The 21,404-nt window shown below is 41.2% G+C and overlaps 1 pseudogene; it reads right to left on the minus strand.

Annotated features, from left to right (window-relative positions):
* Positions 1 to 12,907: 12,907 nt before the first annotated feature.
* LOC110302448 lies at positions 12,908 to 21,144 on the minus strand (annotated as a pseudogene).
* Between the last annotated feature and the right edge of the window lie 260 nt (positions 21,145 to 21,404).

Here is a 21,404-nt window from a genome sequence, read left to right on the forward strand (position 1 = left end):
CATGGAGTTAGGACACTTTCTTTTCAAGCACCAGAACCAGAGATTAAATTCCAAATATACACATAAAAGCTGCATGTAGCCATAAGTGCCTGTAAACCCAGCATTCAGGGGCAAGAGCAGGCAGATCCCTAGAGCTGACTAACCAGCCAGCCTAGCAGAAATACCAAACTTCTGGGTCTGTTGAAAGGCAAACAGAGTTGAAGGACACTCAGAATTCAGCTTTGGTCTCTGGGAACATGCATCCACACACTCACATGCATGTATCACATACTACACACACATAAACCACATACATACATACATACATACATACATACACACACACACACACACACACACTACTTAAGTATCGTTCAAATCTCAGCTTCCTGATTCACTATGTTAGAATTTATTCTTTCAGAAATATGAAATTCTCAAGTTAGAAACAGAACCATCTATCACCTTTCAATGGTGTAGCTAAGTATTATCTCCCAGAAGCTAGATGGAAGACACAAAGTCATGTGTTTGCAGGGAAGATGGTACATTTTGAGAACTGAGACAATATCAGTGCCAAAATGTCAGATAAGCATTGTTGCTGTGCTGACATTATTCATCTTGCTTTAAACGTGGGATAGAGGGAGAGGGTCATCTTGATTAAGGTTACTGTTGCTGAGATAAAACACCATGACCCAAGAAACTTGGAAAGGAAAGTGTTTATTCGACTTATGCTTCCACATGACAGTTCATCATAAAAGGATTCTAGGACAGGAATTCAAACAAGGCAGGAACCTAGGACAACCAGCCTAGGGATGGCACCACCCACTATGGGCTCCCCTTTCAATCCCTAATTGAGAAAATGTCCCACAGTCTTGCCTACAGCCCAGTCTAATTAAGAAACTTGAGATTTTTTCTCCTCTCAGATGACGTTAGCTTATGTCAAGTTAACATAAAACTATACAGTACAATTGTCAACATGACACATAAACATCAGTGATATGCCACAATCTTTCCTTTCTTTCTCAACCCCAAGCTCTCACATTAAAAACACAAATAACTTTAAAAGTCCCACAGTCTTTACAAATTCAAACCCCATTAAAGTTTTGTCCCTTTAAAACACTCAGTCTCTTTAAGAATCCAAAATCTCTTTTAAAAGCTCAAAACGTCTCAACTATGAACTCCTGTACAAATCAAAACTTAGTTAAATAATTTTTTACTTCAAGAAGGAAGAACCAGGGCTTAGTCACAATCAGATCAAAGCAAATTGAAACTCCTATAATGAAAATGACTTAATTTCCAATATCTGAGATTCACTGTATATTCTGGGCTCCTCCAAATGGTTTGGGTCACTTCTCTGGCCCTGCCGTCCATAGCACACAGAGCTTGTCTTCTAGTATCTAACTGGTTCCACTCCATAGCTGCTGCTATTCTTGGTCGTTAACCCATGGTACTGGGATCCCCAAAACTGGGTGTCTTCTGATGCAACTGGGCTGCACTTTCACCAATAGCCTCTCCTGGTTTCTCTTCAGGGACGCAAACCCTGCCATAGTGCCAAGCCTCCGCTGGTCTCCATGATGCTTTCACACCTTCAAAACTAGTACCACCTGGGTACCCCTTAGGCTGTTAAGTTCAGAGGACAGTACAAGGCACAACCTTGGTTAAGTCTGGAGCAGTGTCTGTGTTCTACTTCTCAAGAGACACTTTCCAGAAGATTTAACCTCAACGATGCTGTTCTCCTCTCAATCATCACTAATATCTCAGCCGCAGCTCACCACTACTGAGTATCCAAACAAAGCAGAGTTTTTGTTTTTGTGGTTCTGGTATCTTATTAGGCATAGTTGATTTTTCAGTCCCAGCTAACCAGACCACACAACCTTAACTCAAAACAGTCTTAAATGTCTCTCTGAAATATCACAAGTCACGTCTCCATCGTCTGGATTACCCTCAACATTCTTGTCTTTCAAGCTCCTACAGAACAGCCCACTGAGTTGTCAACACTCAATGGCTTTTCTAGTCCAAAGTTCTTCCACCACCCTCCCTGAAACACATGGGACCAACCTATCTTAGTTAGGCTTACTTTTGCTGTGATGAAACCCCATGACCACAGAAACATGGGGAGGAAAGAATTAACCTAGCTCAATTTCCACAGCACAGTTCATCATCAAAGGAAGTCAAGATAGAATCTGAAGTAGGGCAGGAACCCGGAGGCAGAAGCTGATGTCGAAACCATGAAGAGACACTGCTTACTGCCTTGTACCCTTTAGCTTGCTCAGCCTCTTTTCTTTTCTTTTCTTTTCTTTTCCTTTCTTTTCTTTTCTTTTCTTTCTTTTCTTTTCTTCTCTTTTCCAATTTTTTATTAGATACTTTCTTCATTTACATTTCAAATGCTATCCCAAAGTCCCCTATACCCTCCCCCTGCCCTGCTCCTCTACCCACTAGGACCCAGTATCACCATGCCAAGGGTTATACCATTCAGTGAGCTGGGCCCTCCCTAACCAATCACTAATTAAGAAAACGGTCTATAGGCTTGCCTACAGCCCAATCTTATGGAGGTATTGTCTTATCTGAGATTCCCTCTCTTAGATGACTTTAACTTGGGTCAAATTGACATAATACTATGCAGCACAAGGGTGGAACCTGAGCCTCACTCTGCCAGGCTCTACTACTGAGCCACATACTCAGCTATATTCAGCTTTCTTTTGAATTTGAGCTTGGCTGTCATTAAATTGCTCAGGATGACCTTGAACTCACTCAGAAGTACAGAAAAGGCCTTGAACCTCTCTGATCCACCTGCTTCTGGCTTGCATGGAGTTGGCATTGCAGTCCTGTATCACAAGCTATTGCCTGAGTTCTTGATCTAGTAAATGTGCTTGTTTGCTTCTTTGTTTGAACCAGATCCCAGATCTGAGCTGTTTCCTAGTAGAAACCCAGGCCATTACCATCTGGGAATGCTCTGCTTTTAGTTCCTTGTACAGGGTACTACCTAAACCAGTGATGAGGGACATGGAAATCTCCCAACTCACTCTTCTAAGGACCTGTGTCTCAGTGACTCTGTGTGGCTCTCACTGTAGTCTCTTCCCTGTCTTCCCTGTAGCCAGCGCAACCTCAGACTGGAAACACCAGTTGACCTCTCCATTCATACAACTTCAGAAGAGGCTCCCAGACATATCCACATTGTAACATACCTTACCTAATTTCCATAAACCCGTCTTTCTATTCCCTTTTAAATACCTTGCAATAAAAGCGGATGTATGACCTTCCATCCTGTCCTATGTCTTGTGGCTGAGCCCTGATCTTACTTTCATTGATGGAATCCAGAAAGTTTCATGACAATCTCACTGGTGTTCTGTATAGTGCCCTCCTATAAAATGGCCATCCCTCAAGAGGAAGAACGAAGATGATTAGAACTGGAAGATAAATACAATCTTCTACCCAAGGAAAAGACTTCTGCCTGAAGTTACAAATTCAAATATACAGAGGAAATGGGGCCAGAGAGCAGCCCTCTGGAAGCAACTGTTGTGTAACATTTGCTGACCAAAATCTGATTCTTTCTTCTGCTAAAGTACTTCAATTTGAAGGTAGATTAAATGAACATTTATATTCAGAACTCTCCCGAGAGTTTGGAACATTTTAATACTAAGTAGAATTTAATGAGTCTTCAGATATTAATAATGTCATTTGCTGCTCTTTATTGTTGTGTGCATGAAATGTTTCCTGAGAAATGGACCTTAAAAGAAGGACCAGTAAGGATTTGGGTTCTCAAATGAAACAAACACCATCTGTGCCTCCTGGAAATAATTGCTTGTATTGTCTTAATTGTCATATGGCAACATCCAGGACCTAAAGCGAGGCAAATGGGGAGGATTGTAGAATTGTCACTAAGTAGGGCTGGGCTCACCCATCGAATCCAGGAGGGGGCTGGGAGACACTGAAGGAACAAGCCCAACCTTCATCTCTAGACAGATGCATAAAAATGAGTATTTTCCAACCCAAGAAAGCCCAGATCAGTTGAACTTCATGGTATTGTTTTTTATTGATTCATGTCACTGAAATTCTGTAGTAGATTATTATTCATCTAGGACCAACCTACATGCAATTCCTTAGAGCTAAACAACTGGTTTTCAACACAGGTTTAGAGGCTAGGGGAAGTGGTTCTGTCAATAAAATGCTTACCATGCAAGCATGAGGACTTGAGTTCAATTCCCCAGAACCCATATGAATAAAGTTGGGTATGGTGGCACATGCTTGTGTTCTCAATACTGGGGAGACAGAGACAGGAAGATTCCCTAAGGCTCAAAGGCCATCTAGCCTAGTTGCCTAAGTAAGTTCCAGGCAAAATCAAAAACAAAAAACAAAAACATTAAGACCATGTCTCCAAAAACACAAGGTGAGTTACCCCTGAGGAATGACAGCTGAAGCTGACTCTAGCCTCCACACATGTTCACACAAATCTGAACATGCACACAAACACATACAGGCACAAACATATACACATCATAAAATTTATAGTCACTCTTTTCTAATTGATTTTTACTGAAGCTTGCTAGACTTAACACACACTTTCCGTTGCTTGTATGAAACTAGTGACTCAATCGCTCAAGCTGCAGACGTTTTGATAGCCTCATGAGTCCATCATTTTTGAAAAGAAACACAAACAATAAAACCAATATGTTTGCCTAAGAGTGGGAGGAAAAACGACACTGGTAGAGGTGAAGAGCAATCGGAGCTGAGAACCTGCTCGGAGGTGTATAAAACACACATTCAGCAACACCACCTCCTTCCCCTGTGTTACACAAGGAAACTGTTCAGTAAGACTCTGGCATACACTGAGTATCTGATAAGATTTGCTGAAATGCGAGTGGCCATGTGCCTTTATGGTTGCTCCTGCCAAGAGCCAAGAGATGCTGCAGTCAGTAGCAAGACCTTCCTTCCTGGGGAGCTCTGGGATGGCAACCCAGCAGGGAACCTGTGGGGTTTCACTGTGAAAACCTCTTATTTACATTAAATTGCATCAGGCTTCCCTCTGTCACCCAAGCTGGCACATGTTGCCATGGAGATAACTGTGCTTAGAATGTGAAAGTTCCATAAACTGCAGACTCAGCATACTTAAGAGACACAAACTCTCATTTCTTACAAACATCATGTGTAACATCATCAAATTAAAAATGGATTCTGGTTAGCTCCAAGTTCTAGATTTCTTATAGCTCTGTCTATAGTTGTTAGTACAGATAGAATAAAGACAGGCATATATATATATATATATATATATATATATATATATATATAACTTAAATGTTCCTTCTCTTATCTCCATCAGGCCCCCGCTTCTGTCCCAACCATAAATTGAGAGCAGAAATAGAAAATCAAATGAAGCCAACATCAAATTCCACTAGTGCTTACAAGGAAAGGCCAGCTCTGGGCACGCACTGTTTTCCATTTAAAGCTGCAGTTGAAATATGGTCTAATCACCAAGAAATTGAGAGAACCGGTTGCTCACATCCACAGCTAGCTCCTTCATTATCTGTAGTCCTTCACATCGGGGAAGCTGTTAGGCTTGTAAGGAAGGAACACAAGAGTTAAGTGAAGAACAAGGCAAAGGCAGCTAATAAATTCATTTCACTTAGCAGATTTCCAGCTGGTAGGTCTTTCTTAATGGGCAGAAGGAAGTGAGAGAAAAGTCAGGCCGAGTGACTCATCGGATCCTGCTACGTGAGAGAATTAGATTTAAGTAGAAAAGGATGTTTCCTAGGAAACTACGTGTTCTTCTTGGGGAACATCAAACAGGACCAATTTCCTAACAACAACCGTACTAAATTGATCTACCTCAGACAGCTTTATCAGTCAGGGGGAAATTAGAACCTTCTTGTTTTCTTGGTCACTGTCATCAGATTGTCTACCATTTGAAGGCTTCGGGTGCTGCTTCTCTGACCTCCCGATAGGAATGATGTCTGCCCGAATGTCATTGAGAACCAGTCATCCCTTCTTGCACCCTGCATCTTCTCCCAAGCCTTTGCAACTCACACCTTTTCATCTTCCTGTCTAAGCCTGGCATCAGCTGCTAATAATGTCTTTGCAGCAAACCACAAGATTCAGTCATTATTAGAGTCACTAAAAATATCCTGGTAGCATTACTCATCTGGGGGTCTAAATTAACTTACTTGCTTTGGGCCATGACAGGGAAGAATCTGTAATTCACACTAATGGGGCAAAGGAGGCCAGCCTGGATTTGACATGTCCTGAAAATAAGTGAAAAAGACATTTCTTTTTTAGAAGAGTGCATTATCACAAAGAAAACGGAATATTTAATTCAATTATCTGTGATGGTTAATCTCCATTGTCAACTTGATGGGATTTAGAGTCCCCGTGACAGCAAATCCTTGGACATGTCTGTGAGGGGGCCTTTACATTAGGGTAATGTGGTAGGAACCCCCACACTCACTGTGAAGTGGCACCATTCAGTGGGATCAAGTCCTGCTGGAACCAAATTCAATAGAGGAAGCTAGCTGAGAACCGGTGTTTTTCTCTGTGTCCCTGACTTTGTAATGCACCCAACCTCTTGACTGTGTCTCCATGCTTTGCCATTCATGATGAACTGTACCCTGGGACTATAAACCAACATAAATTCTTTCTCCCTTAAGTTGCTCATCAGGATATTTTATTACAATGAGAAAATTAGTTAATATATAATTTATTACGAATCCTTTTTTTTTTTTACAAAAATTAAAAAGGTATATTGTACTATTCACAAAAGCCCCAAAGGTCTCTCAGGATCACAAATCCTGAAAGCCTAGAGAGAGACCTCACCTTCTGCCACAACTAAACGCCATGCCTATCTCTTGCCCTGCCCACTAATCTGTGCTTCTTATATGACAAACAGATTGTGAAGCTTAACCCAAGTATTCATTGAACTAAATTGCTCATAGTGTTCGGTTAATGCTGGGCACAGTTTGTGTGTGTGTGTGCGTGTGTGTGTGTGTTAGTGAAGACGGTAAATAGGACTTTCCAAAGATCACCCCCTTGTGAAAAGCAGGTGCAAGATAACACTTCAGTAGGAGTTTAACAGTTCAGTTTTAAAATTTTCAATAAAGAAGTTCTAATGCAGTCACTGGCACAGAAGCTTACTTACAACCCAAACCTACCAAACGATGTGTAGCCTATTTGTAATATGATTTTTTACCCACCTCTCCAGTCTACCCATTTTGTGACTAAACTTTCAATACAATTTAAAATGAGTAAATCATGAGAAAGTAGTATAAATTATCAAACAATAAGCTTAATTAATAAAAGTATGTCTAAGTATTTATTTTCAATGTCTGTTCTTGTCTATCATGGATGAAACCAACTTGTTGAAGTTCATATCCTTCATTTGCTTGCTCTTGTGAGAGTGTGCTCATGTAAGTGACATTTGGTCCCATACACTGCTGCATATTGGAGGTGACACAGCCACCTGGGATGCAGGATGCAGCTGGCTTTCACTAAACACCAGTCAGTCAGCAAAGGAAGGGCTACAGACTGCAAGAGATCACTCAAGTCCTCTGTTTGTATGATGATTAATTTTTATTAGCAACTTGAGTAGATGAAGAATGGTCTTGGAGATACACCTCTGGCTGTCAAGATGGTACCAGAAAGACTTAAAGGAGGAGAGAGAATACACCCTGAATCTGGGCAGCACCATCCCATAGTCAGAGGTCCTAGACTTAACAAAATGGGGAAATGTAGAGGCAAACTCAAAACCAAGATTCACCTGTTCCCTAAGTATGGACACAACACAGCCAGCTGCCTCAAGCTCCTTCCCCATGTTTGCTGCACCACCATGAACTGTTTCACTTAAAACTGTGAGCCAGAAGAAGGCCTGCCTTAAGTTGCTCCTTTCAGGTAGCTGATCACTTCAGTGGGATAATAACTGAAAACCTATCTTTCAGCTAGAGCCTAGAGAGCCATGCTTTTTAAATATGGCACCGCCTAAAATTCCAACTATTTTCAAAATATATTTTTGTAGACAGACGCTCATGTAATGCAGCTATGGACTGTCTGTTCTACCTTGAGTGGGACATTAAGGAGAAACTCTCTTATGGGTAGTCTAAAAATACAAGGAAGCTAGTATTACCCCTTATAGTTTTTTCCAGATATGTCTATAGGTATCATCTTCTACTTCCATTTTTTAAGCAGGAGATTTGAATCATTCTATGAGATGAAAGCTTGGTATTCACAACTGTACCAGTATTTATATTCCCTGAAATTCCTGCATCCATTTGGGAAATCACCACTGTGTATCTAGAGACCAGGAGGAAGCAAATGTTTTTGTCATTCTCTGGTGTCAGGGTCCTGAGTAAAACCAAATGATATGTACACAGAGCTTGCAGAGGCTCTACCTGGGACAGAAGGAGTATGGAGGAAATATATGCCAGCCTGAGGACTTCTCTGGTTCTGTTTGCTCATCTCAATACCAGTTTGTCTCCATCACTTTCTCCTACCAAACTGTTGGGTTCCAATGTATTCAACACATAGCTTGTTATCTACAGATGTTCTTCATTTACATAAACACTGTTGGTTTTCCATCTCCATCTGTATCTTGCTGTTTGTTTGTGCATAGCCATTTTCTTTTTTAAAATGTTGATACACTGCTAAATGAACAGCTAATATCTTGCTGCTAAATGTGAGTCAACCTAATTTTTCTTAATCAGTACCATAGAAATGAGCACCTAGATCACCTAGATCTACTGTCAAAACACTGCATAGATCTACCTAGACCTCCCTTCAGGTTATTTGTCTGAACATCACAGAGAAATACACTCAGGACGAAAAGGCTAAGGCTATGGGATATACGTCCAGAGATGAGCCAGTACAAGGGAAGTGTTCCTAAGAATGATAACACACAATACTACATGAGGGGCATCGAGGAGTCCCTGCTGGACTCCATGTTCTCCTCTAGTTTTACTTAGTACATCATTTTGATAAGAAGATACAATCCGATAGCTTCCTCAAAAAGACATAGCAGAGATACAGTTTGAGAAAAAGATTTTCCAATTTTTTATTTAGCTATTACAATGTGAGTGTGTGTGTGTGTGTGTGTGTGTGTGTGTGTGTGTGTGTGTGAATAGAGGGAGGAGGAGAGGGAGAGAGGGAGGGGGAGAGGGGAAGGGGAGGGGGGAATGCATTGCACAGTGCAGAGTACAACCCAATATAGTTAATTCTCTCCTTCTACAATGTGAGTCCTTGGTATTCCACCTGCTGAACTGAATCCACCAGGCATCAAGCTTAGCTAAGATATCTTCTCAGTGAGCCCCAGAGCCCCACATCCCCAGTGCTAGATCATGAACCAGTACCACCATGCCAAACTTACTGATGTGGATGCTGGGGATTCAGCTCAGGTCTCCATGCTTGCAAGAGGCTCTTGGAGCCTCTGATCCCTAATATGTGTGATGCATATGCTGCAAGCCCATGTTTTCAGGCTGTCTGCTCCTAGCATTCCATTGTTGACTTAGCCTCCAGCTTTTGCAGGGCTGTCCAATCAGTTTCCCATCTGCCTCTCTCCAGCTTCCTGAATTTTATAGCTCTCATCTCCTCCCACACACTTGTCACACTCAACTGTTTTTAGTTTGCTGTTTCTCTTTGCTATCATTTCTGTGAGGTTGCAGGAAAGTAGAGAAATAAATGCCCAGGTAAATCCACTTCTACCATCCTGCAAAAGAAGAAAGTAGGTTGCTGTTGCAGCTAACAGATTTAAAACTGCATTTTTAGATGCCATTCAAGGTCACTACACCTGTCCCCTTTCTCCATAGACAGATGGATAGCTGGAGAACAGAAAGTGCCAAGGAGCACATGCATTCTTTTCTCTGAAGATACCTTATCGTGTACCCCCCACCCGGCAAAAAATAAATAACAACAACAACAACTACAACTGCAATGACATTGTTTCCTAACTCCATTACTGAAGAATATGACCTTATTTGGAAACAGGGTAATTAAAGATATAATTAGTTGAAATGAGGTTATAGACAGGAGAGAAGCAAGCTGAGGTTTGCCAGACCTCTGTCACTATAAACATGGAGTGGGACATGGAACAGACTTTCCCAGCCTCTGGAAGGAAAGAGTCCAGCTGACATCTTAATTTCAGACTTTGAGTCTCCAGGACTAAGAGACAATGCATGCCTGTTGTCTTAACTACTCAGTTGCCAATGTTCATGTCAACAGCTCTGAGAAACTGACGAACATTTTGGTGTCTGCTTGTGGCTGATGCTATCATGTCACAGTGCCTGAGTTACATTTGGTAGGTTTTCTTAGAGACTTGAAATTGTGAGTACTGGACTTATGTGCTTATTTGAACTGGTTTCCAAGAAATGAGTGTGCAAAGCTACTGGGTACCGCCTTTCTGCTCACAGAACAATGTGAAAAGAGAGGGATGCTCTGAAGAAGAGATGTTGAACAAAGAACAAATGGTACTGGATGACTCAGAAGGTCTGCAGTCTCATTAGGCAGCAAGTTCTGGAAGCAAGGCTGAGGTTTATCTTGACAAACACCTCTAAAACACTGCAAAGGGCTCATATCACAACATTACTGACCCAGGGCAAGGGGGAGTAGTCACTGAAGCCAAATCTCAGGGAGAAAGCATCCTACAAATGCTGACTGACAGACTTTGTCATCACTGAGTTGCAAGCTCTCTTACACCAAAAAAGCCTTTGCTCCTCTGATGTCTCCCCATAGAGTACAATGTATATCCGATAGTTGTTCATCTGAACTTGAATCAGGTATCTTGTTTTCTGAATTTCTCACATTGATATGAGAGCAATTTTGCCCAAGAATGCCAAATTTCCTGGGTGCATCTACATCTCAATTAAATTTTAAGACAATACTTTGGGCTTCCAGAGTTGATTATTATATTGATAGAATCTGGGAAAGAGTTGAAGGCTGTTGAGACAATAGGCTGAATGTGCTTTTTGTGTTAAGAAACTATGACATTTTGCAAAAGACAGGGAAGGCTAACATTAGTTGAAATGTTTCCATTCCCCAGATATGTTGGAACCCCAGTCCCCATACCTGAAATCAGGCCACTTCAGATATAATCATTGCTATGAGGACATAAGGAAACATAAAACAACTGTCAACCGTGTAAAGAAATAACCCTGTGAATAGAGAGAGAGATCCAGAGAGTCTGTCATATGAAGTGAGGGAGATATTGGGACAGAAAAACTTGCCTTCAGACATCAGCAAGCAACGTGATGCTTCAGTGCAAGCTAGCCTCTCAGACACTTCAAACCTTGACTTCCCCCCTCCACAGAAATGTGAGACAATGTGTTTCTTGTGTTTGAGCAAACCCAGACTGTACTTCCTTACTACAGCAGCTTGTGTCAATTCACTCAACAAGAACAAAAGAAAATCACAGGACATTTTTTAAACTGTATTTAGAACTCATCCTTAGAAATAGTTGAAAGTCAGTGTGCCTGTACTTTCTTCTCCTGGTTATTTTTATAACTGGAAAATAAAATATAATGATAAAATATACAATTTTTCCTTATCCTCAAACAGTATACACAGAAGAGAGGTGCTTTTTTTTTCCTATTCGATTTCATAACAGAATTTTAACAGTTGTAAATACTAACTACAATGTCACAGAACCTACATATTTCTAATTCAAAAGAGAAAGGGCCAGACACAGAAATTAGATCACCAATAAGAAAGGCTAGCACAGAAAGGACACGGCTATAGCTGTCTCCTGTGAGGAGCTGGCTGTGAGGCTTTGCCAGTGCCTGGCAAATACAGAAGTGGATGCTCACAGTCAGGTACCCAAGAGCTGAAGGGGTCTGCAACTGTATAGGTGGAACAACAATATGTACTAATTAGTGTCCCCAGAACTCCTGTCTCTAGCTGCATATGGAACAGAAGATGGCCTAGTCAGCCATCATGGGAAAGAGAGGCCCCTTGATCTAGCAAACTTTATATGCCCCAGTACAGGGAAAAGCCAGGGCCAAGAGGTGGGAGTGAGTGGGTAGGGGAGCAGGGCGGGGGATGGGGGGAGGGTACAGGGGACTTTTGGGATAGCATTTGAAATGTAAATGAAGAAAATATCTAATAAAAACAAAGAAATGTTAGCATAGCCTTCATTCCCTCTTAGATGGTTGGCATAGAATGTTCACGAGTGGTCAGGCTCATAGGAACATCTGCACAAGTACCAGCCATGGGTAAGCGAGAGCAGGGTCCTGAATAAGAGGACATTTTAGATGACTCTTCTTTCCTTCTCTCTCTGTGCCTGTTTCCAAAAATATCCAGTCCTCAAGGTTAAAGGAATGTGCTCCTTCCTAAGCTTCAGGTTCCCAGGATCAAGAAATTCTAAGCCTAAATCACCGAAGGTGCACCTTCCTGAGGTTTGCCTGGCTTCTTTCTTAGGACATCACCTCCACAGTTTACATAACCTTAGGCTCAAAGCCGGCCTCCAGTGAGGCTGCTGGCAAGGGGTGTAGGTAGAACTAGGATTTGTTGGTAGTGACATCTGTATGTAAATGAGCCTGGCTCAGGTACTTCAGGACAGCTTGGAGTCTAGATAGGATAGGGGTGACCTGGGAATGTGTCTTAGTTAGGACTTTATTGCTGTGAAAATATACCATGACCACAGCAACATTTTAAAATAATTTTTAAATAATTTACTTACTTATTTTTACATCCACGCTACAGTTTCCTCTCCCTCTTCTCATTCAAGTCCTTTGTCCTCTACTGCACTCCCCCACCACCATCAACTCTTCCTCCAGTTTTCTTTAGAAAGGGGCATGCCTCCATGGATATTAACCAGCCATGGCATCTCTAGTTGCAGTGAGACTGGGTACTTTCTCTCCTATTACGGTGCGATGAAACAACCCAATAGGTGGAAAGGGTGCTAAAGCAGGCAACAGATTCAGAGACAACCCCTGCTCCCACTGTTAGGAGTCCCTCCAGAAGATCAAGCTACACAAATGTAATGTATTTTAAGAGGGCCTAGGTCAGCCCATCCAGGCTCCCTCTGTGAGCCTCTATGAGTCCAGGTTAGATGATTCTGTAGGTTTTCTTGTGGTGCATCCTTGACCCCTTTATTTCCTATAATCCTTCCCCTTCCTTCTGCAGGATCCCCTGAACTTTGCTTAATATTTGGCTGTGGGTCTTTGCATCTGTTTCCATCAGTTGCTGGGGAAGTCTCTCTGATGATGATTATGCTGGCACCAATCTCTCAATCTGAAGCATGTATGGGAAATGAACATGGTGACAGAAACCATCAGTGAACACAGGATTACACTTACATCCTCCACCCACAAAATATCCAATTCGAAATGTGCATCTGAAACAGGAACTCTTTGTTTCATAGGTAAATACACCATGACTGTCATGACATACACTCCCGAAGATGTCATTATTAATATGCCTATCACCCAAGGAGATTCCATGTGCACCTACAACAGTTATGATCACAATGTAGCAGAAAACTGGAAACTAAGATAAGAACACGATCATGAGTAATATTATATCCAGAATAAATTTCCAAATCCTATTCCAGGGAAAAAAATGGATCTGATAGGATAACACTTGTTCTTGACTCTTGGCTTGTCAGAGGTTTCTGAAGGCAACAAATGACTTTCTGGAAGGAGCTGTCTCTAATGATAGGATAGCTTCATATTGAATAGCTTGTCTCCACCCTGTGAATGGGATTTTGATGTAGCTGAAATGACCTCCCTTCTGCTGTCTCTGCATTTCATAAGAGGCCATGAGAACCAACCTCTGGAGTGGTTGATGCTCCACTATCACACCTTTGGTATTAGGAGGATTACATGAATCTGTACCTGTAAGTTTATGGCTAATTGGGAACACAGGAGTAAAATCACCTGGGGCAGATAGGTGTGCCTGCTCCTCTCCCAACCTCCACAGCCTGCTTGTCTCCTAGTAGACCTGCAGTAATCAGGGACACAGGTGAGACCCTGCCTCAATTCATGCCTCAGTTAGGACCCCCATAGAGTCTAGCGGACACAGGACCTATCCTTGCCCAAGCTTCATTTTCCAGTCTACATCTTCACTCAGGGTATATGGGAATGCCTGCTCCTCTTCCACATCCCACAGCCTGTCTCTCTTCTAGGAGGTCTATCCTAACTAGGGACAAAGGAGGACTGCCCTCATGAGGTACACATGAGTACTGCTCTAACCAGGGACACAGGAGGCCCCTAACCAGAGAGAACACTGCCTGTCTCCCAGGAGGCCTGCTGTAACCCAGGTCACAGGTGAGACCCCTGTCTTGCTCCAAGGAGACAGCTCCAGTCAGAGACAACCAGGCCAGTTAACACCAGGGATAACCAAATGGCGAAAGGCAAGTACAAGAACATAAACAACAGAGACCAGTGTAATTTGGCATCATCAGAACTCAGTTCTCCCACCACAGCAAGACCTGGATACCCTAACACACCTGAAAAGCAAGATTCTGACTAAAATCCCATCTCATGAAGATGATAGAGGCCTTTACGGAGGATATAAATAACTCCCTTGAAATACAGGAAACATAGGCCTTAAGAATGATTTTAAAAACCTCTTTAAAGAGGAAACAAATACCTTAAAGAAATACAGGAAAACACACTCAAACAGGTGAAGAAATTGAACAACATGGTCCAAGACATAAAAATGGAAATAGAAACAATAAAGAAATCACAAATGGAGGCAACTCTGGAGACAGAAAACCTAGGAAAGAGATCAGGAGCTATAGTCGCAAGCATCACCAATAGAATACAGTAGATAGAAGAGAGAATCTCAGACATAGAAGATACCATAGAAGGTATTGACCCAAAGGTCAAAGAAAATACAAAGTGTTACAAACTCCTAACCCAAAACATCCAGGAAATTCAGGACACAATGAGAAGACCAAACCTGAGAATAATAGGAATAGAAGAAAGTAAAAATTCCCACCTTAAAGGGCCAGAAAGCATCTTCAACAAAAGTATTGCAACTTTTATGAAGGAAAACATTTCAATGGGGCTGGCTGACAGTTTCAGAGGTTTAGTCCATTGTCATCATGGTAGGAAGCATGACAGTGTTCAAGCAGACATGGCACTGAAAGAACAGAGAGTTATATGTCTTGATCCACAAGCAGTAAGAGAGATTGTGAGCCACACTGAACATTACATAGAAGGCCTCAAAGCCTGTCACCATAGTGGCGCACTTCCTCCAACAGGGCCACACCTCCTAATACTGCCACTCTCTATGGGTCAAGCATCCAAACACATGAGTCTATGAAGATCAACCCTACTCAAATCACCACGGGATGGAAGGCTCAGGTTTTGTTTTGTTTTGTTTTGTTTTTTTCTGTCTTCATGTACAGAATGTCTAATATCCCAAGAATTATAAGTCTAGGTCCTCTGGGATGTTTTGGAATTATGTTTGTCGATATAAAACCAACTGTGATGTATTGTCTAATTGTTTGCTTACTTTAGTTCCTATGGTAGCTTGTCTTTAAGACTTCCCTCTCTCCCTATCATACACACATGCACACAGTAGGGACGGGAAGTTTCAAGGACTTAATTCCAACATGCATGCATGATATATATATATATATATATATATATATATATATATATATATATATGCATGTAGACAACCCCCTCACAACAGAAAGTGGAGCTATGTCTCTTCTTGACCCTGGGCACATTAATGATCACCACTGTAAAATAGTGTGTGGTGGTTAAAGTAACACGAGGACCTTATAAGCCCAAGTCATGAATGACCAATTCTTCTTTGCATCCCCTGGAGCCTGTCCATCAGCATTGCTGAAGAGAATTACCATGTATACTATGGATCCTATGGCTCCTAAAATGTTCTCTAGTAGGGACTCTTTTATTTGACAAATGTTTATGTTACCAGCATACTTTTACCAAGATTTAGCAAACATAAAAGTTTACTAGCTTTAAAATTTGCCATCTACATATTAATAAGATGGATGTGCTTGCTTTATATGATCCTGTCTTCAAGTATACTAATGTGATATTTATGATGTTCAAGAATAAATGATTCTAGGAAAGTGTTAAAAGTCTTTGTTTTCCATAATTAAGCCATTATCTTTCTATAAGAGCAGAAAACATTGCATCACAGTTAAAATATTACAGTTTGTAAGAGACTGGAGTCTTGAGTGTGGTCCAAGGTGCTTCAGGCTACACTTGTTAGCCTTGCATTGTCGGAGCATGCTCAGTACAAGTGTGTATGTGTATGTATGCATTCAGAACTAAGGCTGTGGTGATGTTGCAAGACTCAGCACAGGCTAACACTGCCAAACACACTTCACATTCATTTCCCATTGCATTTCAGAAATCGTTTATCATTGCCGAGCTTCACAGCTTCCACAATCAGTTATGCAATCCCATGCGGGCTCCTGACCCACAATTTAAGAAGCTTTGATGGAGAGACACGTGGAGAAAGGTTACCTTGAGGGTTTTTGCTCTAGCAAGTACATGAGAAATACCAAATATGACCAGATAAGAGACCACCTTCATCTAAGCATAACCAAATTACCAAATGTTAAAGGACAATTCCAATTAATAGTTGTCTTAAACCATTGAGTATGAAATGGCTGGTGACATATCATTGAGTAATAAAGCCAACTTGTGAGCTCTACTTTAGGATCTCAAGCATTTATTTACTTGACTTGCAACATGACATTTATACTCTTGCCACAGGGGCTATAAATAATCAGAATGATCCTCATATAATGGCATGAAAAATGTAGCATTTTCATTTTAATATCACGTTTGTAAGAATTTATACACATTAGACAAGAATATTTCTTTAGAACACAGCAAAATACAGTAATAGCTTAGATTACTTTATCAAAACAAGTATCAGCTATGCATTTCAGAGCCAGTGGGACCAGAAAGGCACTCACCAGGCAAGCCTGACGGCCTGAGTTTGTTCCAGAACCCATGTAAAGACAGAAGGAGAGGAGAAACTCAACAATTCTTCCTCTGCATTTTCATATACTGTGGTACACACACACACACACACACACACACATACACACACACACAAACATACACACAAACATGCACACACACACACACACACACACACACTAATGATGAATATAATAAATAAAATTTAAAAACTATTTTACTGCAAGGCATTGGAAGAACCCTAACATCAAGGCCAGCAAACAGTCACAGTTTATTACAGTGCTTCTATTGTAGCTAAGGATCGCTTACCCAAGCCGGGCTCATTAATTGGTTCTGCTCATCCAGCTGTGCCATCTCATATGATTTCATGCAGGTGGTGAATGCTAAAGGACCCATCTGAGGTACCCTAGCTGGCCAAGAGTCCTTGCTCTTGCTCATCCTCCTCTCAAGAGGAGGATATTCAGCACATGTATTCATAGACCAGGGAAAAATTTGTACACCCTCTTAAATCTTGGACTTGGAAAGGACACACTGGACTTCAGCCTCAGTGTGTACAAGTAAGTCATAGTACCAACCCCATAGGAAGCCATAGAGAAGTGAGGGGTCCAGCTTTAGTGAAGTTACGATGAAACTGCATGGCAAAAGGAATGGCTGGGAATCCAGAGGGGAATGTGGGTCTCTTGTAGTGTATCATGCATCTCCAGGCAACAACCATGGAGACAGGCAGATTGAGACATCTGTATGCATTTAACCAACATGTCTACCTACAGTTTATGTATTTATTTGTGTGTTCCCATGAAATGAAAAGGGGCCATTTGTCTGAGCAGCTGGAGAGATAGGAGATAATTGCCATGCAAGAAATAAGTGCTGAATGTGGGACCCAAAAGTCACATACAAAAGTCTGGCATAGTGTCATACAGTTATAAAAACCAACCTAAGCTAGTTGATAAGTTCCAGACCAAGTGACGTATCAAGCCTCTCTCAAGCAGTAAAATGACAGGACTTGAAGAATCACACCTGAAGTTGACCTGTAGTCTCCACGTACATTTGTACACTGTATACACATCTACCCAAACCCATGATCTCATCCCTCTTTCTCACACACATGTATTAAAGTTTAATACACAAAGAATAAAGCAATGCCTTCAATGAAGTATGAAGAGACAGAGTCATTCAGTTAAGACTGAGGCATATTCTGAATCTCTAGTCTCTAAGACACACCTTGGGGTCACCCAATTAGAACTTGCTACATGCTTATATTTCCAAAGTAATCTACTGAGCAAAATAAATGAAAAAATATTTTAAATGCCTAAGAAGGTGCTTTTGAATGTACAATTGCCTTGCTCTTTGTAAAATGGAAAACAGTATCTCATCAAGATTCATTTTTATTTTTCTGGCTGAGTGTATTTTCAGTTCTGTACTATTTCCTCTGACTTAGATTGATAGGCAGAGAGCACTTAGGAGGGGTTCAGGTGTTGGGGAATGTGATGAGGATGCCAGGAAGGAAGATTTTTCATTGCATGTTCTCAGGATGCTGTGCTGGTAAATATAAAACTAATTCCCAATTGTTATGATAATGCCCCATATAACTCTCTCTTTCAGTTCTTTTCTCCCACTGCCTTTATTTTAACACTTAGGGATAATTTTCACAAGGTTATCCCTTCTAAGTGTTCCAGTAGATGTAATTATATTTATTTCAGAACACACAGTTAAATTTACGGAAGCAAAAACAACACTATTTTTATTTATAACCATGGTAAATTTTAATAGTGAGTTTACTCTAGCAGTGCATAATATGATAGCTGGGGTATTTAACATGATTATGATTGAATGTCAACCCTAGGGAATTGCTCAGCAATGCTTTTTTTTTCTCTCCAGTCTACAGATTAGCGAGAGAGCATAGAGCTAGACATCAGAGGAGAGAGGCAGAAGCTCAATCAAGAAGCAATGTAGCTTGGGCACCCATCTCTCATCTGTCTTGGTGATTCTTGTTGACAATTCTCATATTTCGGCATCCACAGTGCCCACTGCCAGAGTTCCACGGCCCATAGGTACCTCCTTCAGTGGAGAAGCCTTTACTTGTTTATCTCCAAAGCACGGGTGTCCAAGCATGTACTCAACAGAACTGTTTTGAAATCAAAGTATGAACAGTAAAGTAGCTAGGGCACTGCTGAAGAAAATTATTTCAATAAAATAACTCCAACTCCTTCTCCTCCTCCTCCTCCTCCTCCTCTTGTCTCCTCCTTCTCCTTCTCCTGCCTCTGCCTCTTCCTCCTCTTCCTCTTCCTCCTCATCCTTTTCTCTCTCAATTTCTCTCTCAATTTCTCTCTCTCTCTCTCTCTCTCTCTCTCTCTCTCTCTCTCTCTCTCTCTCTCTCTCTCTCTTCTTCTCTCTCTCTCTCTCTCTCTCTCTCTCTCTCTCTCTCTCTCTCTCTCTCTCTCTCTCTCTCTCTCTCTCTCTCTCTCTCTTTATTCACAAGCTGTAAGCCTATATTGGGCAAGTTTTAGAGCTATTCTAAACTTACATCCTAGCCACATGTCTCTTGTTATTTGCTGTTTCTCCTGGCCATTTCTTCATGGACCATCTCTTCTCGTGACAGCCTTTTCTCTCTTTGTCTCTTCTTTCTCCCCTCCCCTGGTCTCTCCTGAGACTCCTCATTCTATATTGATGACACCTCTTTCTCTCTCTACGGCCCAATCACAGGCTTTAGCATTTTATTGACCAGTTAACTTGGGATGCAAGGGTTACATAGCATTGCTTGGTATATGTGAGGATCTCCTCTCCAGAGAGCAATCAGATCTTTAGGGTCAGTAATTAGCATTTGAACTCATAAAAGCACCAGACCAACCCTAACATTTCCTGCTTCTTGTCTAAATATAAAAGGTTCTTTTCCTTACAATAAAAGCAATATACATTAGGAAGATATATGAAACAATTATGAAAAATTATTTCAAATCATCTCTATCTGACAACTTCGGATAAAGTATTCCATCATCCATCGTAGCTTGGTGAATCCAGAGTTTTGTATTTGAAGGATTTACTCATTACCATCTTAAGCATTTAAATACTCTAACTTTCATAACTTGCATTACCAACCTCAAACACAAACACTTGTTTACAATTTAAACTTTCCTGTCCTCAAGTGTTCTTAACTTGCTTTTACCATCCTTAAAACATCTCCTAAGATCCTTTATAACTTAGGCTTAATTGTGAGGCTATGACTATGTAGTCTTCAACTCCATCAGAGACTTGAGAAGGAATAACATTAATTAGCATGCGAAGTAGGTTCACTGTGAGTTGATTGTGACATTTACACACACACACACACACACACACACACACACACACACACACACACACTGTTTTGAGATGGTCCACACCATTAATGTTTACTACTCAGGTTCATCTTGTTGAAATGGTCCCCATTCTTCCACCAAAATATCCCAACCTGCCTTCCTGCCACATACATTGAATTACCTTCTCATTCTCATTGAAAGAGTTCTCATTCTCCCTTCCTTTGACAACTCTGGCTTCTTTCAGACCATATTTTTACTTCCATGTCCAACATTAATATATCAATTCATATCTGCATTCTGCTTGCCAGGGAAAATGTGACATTTGGTTTATTTTTCCCAACACAATGATTTCTACTTCCAAGTATTTTCTTAAAGATGCCTTGATTTTCATTTTTCCATACAGTTAAATAAAATTCTATTGTATATATTGTGACATTTTCTATATCCATTTCTCTATTGATGAACTTTTAGGCTGGTGTGATATCTTGGCTATCACGATTACAGGAATGGAAATAGCCATGCAAGTATCCAAGTGTATGTGGACTTAGAATCCTAGTTCTACTATCTCTGAGGCCAGGGGTAAGAGTGATTGCTCCATTAGTCCGGCTTTGCCCACTCATCACAGCAATCTGCTATTTATCTCAGTCATTTTCCTGACACAGAGGAAACATGCAAGGTTCTTACATATTTGTCTTGGTCTCCCTGGCAGTTAGAAAGGTATTTATCTCTATAAAGTAATAACACAGAGGATAAAAGGCCAGAAGTAATAGATGTTCTTGGTGAGTCATGTACACCTTTTTACCTGGCACCTGAACCCATTCCCCACCTGTTGTCAAAGCTGCTCACAGGTGGCTCTCCAGCCTACTTCCCCTGGCATTCACAAACCACCTTGTGAAGTAGACATTCACTGTTCAACAACCTGCATTATAAAATGTCTGACCTGTGTCAAGATGGGTCAAATCAATGGTGTCATCATGTTGCAGAACCATACTGCAGTGAGGGCAAAGGTCAACTTTTCTACCCTTTTCCAGCTACCTGTCATTGAAAGTCATTTTCAAGTGAGTCCAATGATGAGAGCAATAATGAGAACCTAACTACAGAATGAGGTTCTGGAGTCACTAAGCCACCATCAAGAGTTCTGAGCCATTGGGTACCCTTTTCTTTTCACGGGCTAGAGAGTCCACTCTGAGAGATGCCAGCTAGTAGACAGGGTACTGATGAATCTTCCATCTGCTGAGCATTTAGCACT

The sequence above is a fragment of the Mus caroli genome, chromosome 9 (genome assembly GCF_900094665.2).
Source record: "Mus caroli chromosome 9, CAROLI_EIJ_v1.1, whole genome shotgun sequence".
In the NCBI taxonomy this organism is placed as follows: Eukaryota; Metazoa; Chordata; class Mammalia; order Rodentia; family Muridae; genus Mus; species Mus caroli.